Genomic DNA, 8,707 nt, shown 5'->3' on the forward strand with positions numbered 1-8,707 from the left:
TAACACCTTCTCTCTGCTCACATGCCAAGCATCTTTAGCTGTTCTGCTCCAAATCCAGCTTTTCCCTATTGAATCCCCATTTCCAGGCTGCCTGCTCTACCTTAACATGCCTCAATATCAGTCTAAAGTTGTTGGAAACTCATGGGATATTCTCCAAAGGTAGTTCTTAACCCTTCCTTGCCATTTCTCCTCTCACAATGTCCACAGCATTGGTCCACATTTAGACAGGAACATTTGAAGGCCAAAGACAGGGTCATTCCAGTCCCAGAGGACAACACAGGGTGTTCCTTCCAACTCCAAAATATGCCTGTTCATTTCATCTTAGCCAGTCACACTGTTCCAACATATGCACATCACTCTTACATCAGTGGAGCCCTTTTTCTGCTAGAAGGATTTCCCATCTCAGAGATGGACTGTCCAGATAATGTGGATTTGGGTGAGGGTTTTTTTGGGGGGTGGTTTTATTATTTTTACTTTTTTTGTCCGTTTGGGTTTTTTAAATTAATTTTTTTTGTTATTTGCACCCAAATTCCACTTAAGATAGCAGCTTTCTCTGGATGTCACTGTGTGGTTTTGCAGTATCAGAGTGAAGCTACAAATTTTATCTAGTGCTCCAAAGTTCTTCCCAGAAATTCTTCTGACTCAAAGAGGACACTGAATTCAGGCTTGGGAGTACCTGGATAAAGTGAATGGCAGCAGGAGAAATATCTGCTCCAGCCTTGTCATAAACCTGCTGACTTCAGATAAAGCAGGAATGACATGAAGTTTAAATTCCTGTGAGGTTGCACCAGGGCTGGCACAGACTCTTCATAACTTGTACCTCCTCATTTTTCCTCCAATGTACTGCTCAGAGGCAATTTTACTTTGATTAAATTACAGCTAAACTTAAAGTGCATTTCATATCATTAGCAAGGCCTGGCCATGCTGGACATATTGCCAGCCTTGGGATCACTTTAGAAAATGCAAGTACATCATTCTCCATTCAAAAACTAAGTATTTAGTCTTCAGTGGCTGTGAGCTGTGCTGGCCTGACCTCAGAGGGGACACCTCCCCAGGGCATTGCTTTGAATCTGGGAAACTACTGGGTTCAAATCAGGGTGCTCTTCATCCCACCACCTTCCAGGTCAGTGGCTAGAAGCACTCAGGGATGGCCTCCCAGAGCAAAGGCCCAACAAGGGCAGTTTAAGGCACATCTGATGGCTGCTGCAGAGCCCTCCTCTTCAGCCTCTCAGGGCAGCAGAAAAATCAATAGTTTCCCATTCCACAGCAAGCAGCAAGGAGACAAAGCTCCTTGTGTCTCCTGATAAACCCCTCTCTCTACAGAGACATGGTCTTTGCTTGCAGATGCTCTGAATTTCTGAACAGGAGAAGATTAAATGCCCAGAGGGAGGGGAAATGCTGAGCAGAAGATCACTTTCCCATCTCTCCTGGGGTTCGATTTGCCATAGTAACCTCCACAGAGCAGTTTGGGCTTCAATTCTGTCTTCTCAGCAGACAGTATCAGTATTAAGCTTGATTCAACCCACAACCAAAGTGCAGTTTGCTTTCTTCTTTCTGCACCTCTCTGGGTTTAACTTCTGGCCCTGCAAGCAAAATCCATTGAGTCAATATTCCTCACAGGAGTTCACCTTGTTGCTATTGATCTCTCCATCTCCAAATCCCTGCCAGGGGTGAAGCCCAGTGCCAAGGAAACCTGTGCCCAAGGAGCACTGCTGCAGCTGCAATGGACTCCCCCCGACAGGGGTTTCTTTTTCTCTGCTGAACACCAAGAGACAGGATATCTTTTTCTGTGCACACAGCAATTCGAGACATCAGGCTGACTTATGGCAAAAACAGAAGCAGGGAGCACAAAGTATCAGGTCTCCAGGAGACACGTGAGGCTCATCTCATCTGCACCTCAGAGGCACGAGCAGCAGCTGCCGCCTCCGCACGCAGCAGAATCCCAGAAGGTTACACAGAACATGAGGCCAGACAAAAATCATAATTCCCTGGTTCCATGCTCGCTTGCTATCAACTTCTGTTGGCCAAGGGAGGGATGGAAAAATCCTGCTTCGAGGCTGGGGGGAATTGTCCCCCTGAGATCAGGACTTTTTTGTCTTCTTCTCTGGAATTTCCCTTAATTACAGAAAGGGCAATCATCACTTCTTTCCTTGATGCAAAGCTGCAGGAAACCAAATCCAAGAGGCCCTTCATAGCTTCCTACTCAGCCAGCTTTATCTTGCTCAACACTGCAGCTGGGGCTGCCCAAACCATTGCCAATCAGGAAAGAACAGTGGCAATGTCCTAGAAGCATCTGCTACTTATATGAAGGCAGACTCAAGTGTGGTTAAATGAAGGTTACAGTGAAGGACAAGCAGAAAAATCTGAAAGAGGAGAGCAGAGGACAGGAAAAACAAGAAAAAGAAAAAAGCCTGCTCTGGCTTTACATTTTCTTAGATAAAGAAATCAAGGTATCTATTAAAAATTTTTCTGCAGTTAGAAGGCTCCAGGGCATTTTGCTGTGCAGCGATTAAAGTCTTCCTTTATGCCTAGTTAAGCTCACAGAGAAAAACCCACAAAGGTGAGTGGCCATGAACATGAGAAAGAAATAATAGACTTCTACTGTTTTTTCACCCTATGCTTTGTTTTTATGAAGGATGGTAGAAGCAGCCCACCCAAAAGCCTTTTATCCCAGGAGCTGATTTGAGCTGAAAACAGGTACCTGTAATTAGCTCATGTTCCAGAAGGGGAGGAGTTCACTTCACTTTTCTTCATGAAGCATTTCAAAGAGAAATACATTTTTGATGAATGAGCATGTGCATTCTGCAACCTAAACTTACTTTCAGGCCTCACTGCTCTAGACCCAGCTTCCACTTGTCCACTCACAGATAAAGGAGTAAGCACAACAGCCCTGCTAGAAACTTGCATTGCTTTCATAGGAATTGCTACCATGACATTCCTAAAGTAGGGCTGTGCTGCACAGGACACCTCATTCCACAGACCCAGAAGGTGGATGTGGGATCCACCTTTTTCACCCTGAAAGAGCAGGTGGAGCTGCCTTTGTTCACTGAGAAGTTGAGGTGGAAATCATAGGGCCCTCAAATGCAGGCAGTACCCAGAACCACCACCTCCAAGGTATAAAGCTGAGAAATGAGAAAGCCTCTTCCTCACTCCCTCCGTTCCTCTCCATGTGGGTGGTGACATTCAGAACTGCCCCAGTTTGGATTAGGCTGTATCTGCTCCCAGTGTGAGACATCCCAGTGCACTTCATCCTGCCTACCTGAAGATATCTGCATGTGAAGTATCATCAGAGTCCCCTTTAAACTGAACAGAGTCCAAGACATATGATTAATCTATTTTAGGATGAGATAAATCCTCTCTGGGCTCCAATGCTTAGGTTCTCAAGGGCAGCCAAGAAAAACAGCTCAGCTGCAAATGACCATATCACAGACCCCTGTAGACCCCACACCCGCTTCCTGAAACGGTGTGGACACATACACAGTTCATGTCACAACCTGAACACTAAAATGCCAGAGAAACCAATGGACTCACCCGAGCCCACCAAGCCTGAGGCTGATATTGGTTCCATCAAAGCATCGGTCCCAAGGGTCCAGCAAGTAGGAGCAGTCCTGGAGCCTGAGCCAGCAAATTTCAAAGCCCACATCCAAGATGAGTACCCCACAGCCCTGCCACCTCCCCTGGCCCTCAGACAGCCTTTAGGCTTTGCAATCAACCCTGACTCTAAAGTCCCATCAACCAAAATGTGCTCTGTGCCAGATGAGGGAAAAGCTGGCCACACAGGAAACTCACACCTCTGTGCCTCCACTCTCCCTGGAGTTTTCTTATCCCCTCTGGGATTGTAGCAGAGGATTTGCATAGGAGCTCATAACTACCAGCCTGAAAGCATTCCCTGGGTTAGCTGCTCTGCTTTGTACCAGAGCAGAGAAACACAGGAGAGGAAAATAAGGCAGATTTCCTTAGGGCCACAGAAGTGGGTAGTAGGTGATGCTTAACTCCCCTAGTAAGCAATGCTGCGTACATCTCTGTGTTGCTGGAAAAGTGCAACACAGTTTCAGACACTCATTTCCAGGGAAAGTGTATACCAGAAGCCAAGTTAAGTGGCCATGCACCTGGAGTAGGTGTCCTTTGGAACAGGAAGGGCCGACTCACCAAGAGAGGCTAAAGGAGGACCATGCAATAGGACTGCTTTTAATTTTGAACTGTGGGTTTCAAAATTATTTTGTGACAAAATAAGTTTGCTTTCTTTTACTAGTTAAAAATGTTTTACGAAAGTCTTTTTTTTCCTCCACTACCAGCACATATGCCTCACCCATTGTTGTCTGGCTTTTTATCTTGTATGGGAATGAGGATGACACAATAGTAAACAGTAAGTACCTTACACAGTGAGTATGCACATCCAGCTGAAAGAGTTTTCACATTTTTGTTTTTCTCTTCACAATATATAAGGGGACAAAAAGCTCTCAAAGAGCTTATTCTCAATGGCAGAAGCAAAGCATTGTATCAGCAAGGAACTGCCTATGCAGTGAACAGCAGAGCAACTGGCAGCACAGGAATAAAGTACCAGGTATTTGGGCACTGTGCTTTTTAGCTGTTAACCAGACAGAAAAACCCAAGATATTCACAAGCTACTTCTGTACCACAAACCAAAAAACACATTATTGGAGGAAACAAAAGCACCCACTTGGAGACCAGCATAGGGTACCAGTACAACCACACAAACAAGACTCCTAGAGTTGACCAGTTTTCCAGCTGATTAATCTGCCTCAGACTGACCAGAGAGAAATCCCACAATTCACATATTTCATATAGAGCCATTACATCTCATCAGCTACTTGTCAGAGAGACTCTGCTACAATTAGCTTTTTCTGCCAAGAGTCCCATAATAGTGCAGTAGCACAGGAGTCTGTGGCATCTCTTTCACAACAGCAAACCAGAATCTTTGGAGCAACCCATCTGATCCACACAAGTTATTCACAACTCCAGCAGAAATTGCCAACCTGTACTTTCAGGCAAGACAACAGAGAATAAAATCTCCATACCCTGTGATCATTGCTCAGTTTCTCATGCTATAAAACCCCCACAATTAAGTAGAAAAAGTGAAATTTAGTGTTTCCTACCTGAATGTATCCATGGCTTCCGAGGAAGACATTTTATGACAAGCAGCTAGGAGACCATTTAAGTAGGCTCTGTTCCTCAGCAGTGTTGTTTTTCCACAGGCACAAAGATGAAGGCACAAGCCTTAAACACAAACAAGCCACAGCTGTGGCTCTATCACCAGCTGAGATGCATCTATTTTTAAAGCTCAGTCCATGCCCACAGCAGTGAGTCCACCAGGTCTGATTTGTCTCCAGCCTTTGCAGGTTCGGTAAAGAACAAATATTCCCTTTTGCACAAGTAGGAACTAATTAGCTATTCACAGCTTCCTTACACAGGTGAAATCAGCTACACAGAGGGTGGGACAGTCTCGCACCTGCTGGTGCCCAAAGCCCAAAGGCAGAGCTGAGCTCGAATCTTTGCTGGTCCTGCTCAGTGTGCAGGGCATCCTAGGCCATGGGTGGAGAGGGGCAGGAAAGGCTTCCCATCTCCTGTCCATGTGCTGCACTGAATGCTGGCTTCTTACTGGTCTTTTGTAACAGTAAACATGACAGCTATTTGTAAAACAAAAGAAGTTTTTTTCATACTGGACTTCAGAGACTTTTTTAGTTGAGGGGATATGCATGTGCAGTATTCCATTGGTTTTTTTCTCTGAGCATCTCTAGCTATCAGCCTGCCAACATTTAAACAAGCAAGGACTGCCCAGCTGGGTCAGGCCATGGTGCACACAGACTCACACTCTGTTTCTGAAAGGGGCAGATGGGTCTGCTCAGGGTACACTCACTCACCTGACTAACTCTAGTGCTCACAATCATTTGTCAGGGGATGTTAGGAAATACATCCCTGCCTATATTATCCTATGAACATGGGATTTGCCCATGGGAGGCTCCATCAGACTGTATTTGCAGGTTCACAACGGTATCTTTGTGACATTGTGTGGCAGCAGGTTATAGGCTTTCATTACCTACTGTGTGAAGCTTTTATCTAATGGGATATCCCAAGAAACCTGTTGCTGCAGCCACCACTGAGGCACTTGGCTATCCTAGAAAAGATACTGCTCCTGTCAGGTACCTATACCATGAAATAGCGTCCTCAGTCTGTTGTGTCTTCTTCCCGGAGCAGAAAATAAGCATTGAACCCCACCAGTCACACATTCCACTCCTCTCGGCACATTTTTCCTTCTGCTGCAGGAGGCCCACCCTGCTGTTCATCAGAGTTACTTTTGGACCACTCTCCAGTTCTAGTTGAAGTGTTGATGATGAGCACATCTCACCTAACATGAACTGAGAGCAAGGGTCTTGGAGAAGGGAGAAAACACAGTGTGACTAAAGTATTCCCTGATGTTGTAGATGAATCCTGGCTAGTCAGCCTCAGCTTGGAGTCTGGACAAGAGAAAAATAGAAGCCCTGTCTGTTTTAGCACTTAAACGGCACACATGCAAAAGGTTGGCTTCAGCTGTTCCTCCTGCTGGCTGTAGGGCAGAGACTTCTTTCTCCTGCCAAAGCTCCCACAGGGTGGGTGGATGGCTGTTGGTGTTCAAGTGTGTGAGTTCGGCAGTAAATCGTGGCAGCTGATAAAGAGGCACAGCTCACACGTATCACACAAAGATAGTTTATTCAATAACTCCATGGAGAGAGAAAAGACAGGTAAAGCTCCAAACTAAAAAGTCCTATTCTAACTCCAAGTTACCCAATATATTTTCTTAATTCCCACCCATAGCTTCATCTTATAGGCTGAATCACAGTGTCTGTAAAACTCATCACAGCTTTAATTGGATGACACTTTTAGACAAATGTTCACTATTGCCATGAGCACGTTATCTCCCCAACATTCCATTCCCATGGGCAGAACGCCCCAAAGCTTTCTTATCTTCTTTTGGTTTTGCTAGTTGCTGGTCTTTCTTACAGAACTATCTTGCACCTGCCAGCAGGCCTTAGAACCTGTCTGCAATTCTAAAACCTTTTTCTCAACTCAAAAATCTTTCTCTCCACAGATGGCCACAGCTGCAGTGGGCCAGTGCACTGGCAAGCATGTCCTTTCCAGTGGCATTTGTGCTCCCCATGGAGCTGCCTGCTGCCAGGCAGGGAGTGGTGTAAGAGCCAGTGTCACCCTCAGCCCTGCTAGGGCATTACAGACAGCCCAACTTTTAATTTCAGCATTTATCCTCAGTTTTGACTCACAGAGTCTCACCAAGTGCTAGGGATCATTAATACAAGACCAGAAGCCTTTCAGACCTAAAAAGCAGATGAAGGACTCCTCAGGCACACACCAGCACAGCTGGAATAAGCCTCGTTTCCCTGGCAAGCCACACACAGTGAAAAAAGGATTTTTTTTTTTTGCTTTTGATGCCAGCAAGTGTAAATGTTAGATTTGCTAATGGAGACTCACTGTAACTCTTGAGTAATAAATGAGGGGCTCAATAAAGGGAACACAAGTTTCTTCAAAGCCCTGTGCAATAAAGTGCTCCCTCCTTCTCCCTCAGCCTGAATACAGAGATTCATTACCAGGGTTAACTCAACAAGGCTCCCACTGTATCTCTATCCCATTGATGTTCTCAAGGATTTTGGTCTTTAACCACAGAAAATGTTACACAGGCTCTCTGTGCCCAAGTCAAATATTAATATTATGGCATCAAAATTATGCTATTAATATTATACTACTATTGGTCTAATACTAATATTAGACTTGGGGAGAAGGTTTTAAGGTAAGCTGATCATGAGCCCTTGTTTTACCTGCTCAGTAAGCAGGATTTAGACCAGCTTTGATGGGATGGAATTTCATCTCACATCTCTGCAGCAGAACTATGAGAAATGTGAGGCACAGCATTGAGAATTGGTTTTGAAGAGATCTGGACAGCAGGCAGCTTGCTCTAACGATCAGATTGGGGGAAAACCCAAAAACCCTAACTTTTCTTAAGCTGCTGTTGACACTGGTATAGTATGTTTGTAACTCTGATGGCTGCAGAAGTGCTGCTGGGGTGTGTTTTGTGGTTTTTTTCTTAAGCACAATGAGAGCTAAGAAAAGCAGACCCCTCTTGGCATTTTGGAGACCTCTCTTCTTTCAGCAGATAGTTTTTGAAGTCACTGTCCTTTACAAAGCAAAACTCAAGTATTCCTCCTGTGCTACAGAGCAATGTGCAAGTGTCCCCACACATCAGACTCCATGTGTTCCCATGGCTTTTTTAGCTCATAGCATACAGCCAAACAAAACCCAGGCTCAATCCCCACAACGACCCGCCCTTGTACTTCCCAACACCACTAAAAACCAGCAGAATGACTACAAAAAATAAAATATATTTTAAAAAAGTGACAGCAGACACAAATGAGCTCAGCAGCATCGGTTCCCCTGCCAAGAGAGCCCTTACTGGCAAAGCCTGGCGACCCGTGCCATCTAGCGGTGACAACCCCAAGTTTCCCATCCAGACAGGATACTAAAAGCCTCCAAGATTTCAGACGGGACCTGCACTGAGAGCAATTCACCTGTTTAATCTGTGCAGTCGCTCCAGGTTTCAGGAGAAATGCGAGGACATCCCGGGAGAAGGGACAAAGAAAAGCAGAATCAATCTGCCCTCAGCATGTGAATCTTTCAGAAAATGGAAAAACTAAGGCTGCAG

Source organism: Pithys albifrons, chromosome 4 (genome assembly GCF_047495875.1).
Source record: "Pithys albifrons albifrons isolate INPA30051 chromosome 4, PitAlb_v1, whole genome shotgun sequence".
Taxonomy (NCBI): Eukaryota; Metazoa; Chordata; class Aves; order Passeriformes; family Thamnophilidae; genus Pithys; species Pithys albifrons.